Genomic DNA, 1,435 nt, shown 5'->3' on the forward strand with positions numbered 1-1,435 from the left:
TGCCACTCCAAAATATGTCTCTTTGGCATGTGGATCATATTGAGCTAAAGGCCACTGAGAACCACCAGACTCAGGAAAAACTCTAAAAACAGGGCATGGGGGCCACCCGGTGGTGCAGCGGTTAAGTTTGCCCATGCCGCATCGGCAGCCCGGGATTCGCTGGTTCGGATCCCAGGTGCTGGCCTACGCACTGCTTGTCAAGCCATGCTGTGGTAGGCGTCCCACATATAAAGTAGAGGAAGATGGGCACAGATGTTAGCTCAGGGCCAATCTTCCTCAAAGTAAAATAAAATAAAATAAAATAATAAAAATAAAAACAGGGCGTGTTCTCCTTTTGTACAGGACATTTGCATTTATCAAGGAAATTTCCAGTTGTAGAGACCTTTCCTTCCTCCTTAGCAGATAGATACTTACCAGATAGAACTCTTGACAACTCTCAACAATGGAGAGGGCAGCACCTTAAATGTGCATACAAACTTCACTAAACAACCCTTGTTTACTATACTTCTCCTGGTCACCTTCCCATAACTTGCCTCCCTGCCCACAAGCACAAAACCCGTTTTCCTTTGTTTAGCCTAAGATGGTATACAAGCTCATGCCCAACCACCTCTTTGGGTTGCTCACCACCAGGTGCTCCATGTGTCTATGCAAGATGCTCATGTCAATAAACTCCTGTTTGTTCTTCCCTCGTTGATCTGTCCTTTGCCAGTCTAATTCACAGCGCCCCAACGGGACAATCTAAGATGGGTAGAAGAAAGAGAATTTTTTTCCCTCCCCTGCACCCTCCATTGATAGCCCCCTACCACCACCACAAATCATCCTTCCATAAAATTGATTTTCTTGTTACCAGTTTTGGAGCTGGGTTTATTTTGAATTTATTTGGACTAGACTGGTAGACACATCATTACAACACATTCCCTTGATATTTGTGGAACTCTTAATGTGTGCAAGGAACTGTGCTAGATATTGGGGCTCCCACAGTAGATGGGGAAGACATGGTTCTGTCCTCCGGAGCAGGTAGTCCAGCTGAGGTGACAAACGGTAGACCAGTTCATGGCCATGGCCACTAGTGCTGGCAAGGAGAGACATGGGGTGCTATGAGATCAGGGAACCATCAAGGGTGTCCAGGCCAAGAGGGCGAGTGGAGGAGGCATCAGCAAGGCTGCGCCAAGAACATTTTATGGGTAGAATAATTGCCCCGGGCAGAAAAGTGAGAAACAAAGACAACAATGGATTCAGTGCTGGCCCAGTCTCAGAGCTGCATGAAAGGGCACATCGCACTTAGGGAGATGTGGATTTGGAAGTGTCCAGTGTGAGGGGGGAGAAAAGGGTAATCGTACGGCAGAGTCAGCGCAGAGTTAGTCAGAGAAGCTCACTTTTCCTGCTACCGTACTTGGACTTGGTCCTGTCTGACCTGGTCCTGCTAAAGTTTTAC

This window comes from Equus asinus, chromosome 23 (assembly GCF_041296235.1).
Source record: "Equus asinus isolate D_3611 breed Donkey chromosome 23, EquAss-T2T_v2, whole genome shotgun sequence".
Classification (NCBI taxonomy): Eukaryota; Metazoa; Chordata; class Mammalia; order Perissodactyla; family Equidae; genus Equus; species Equus asinus.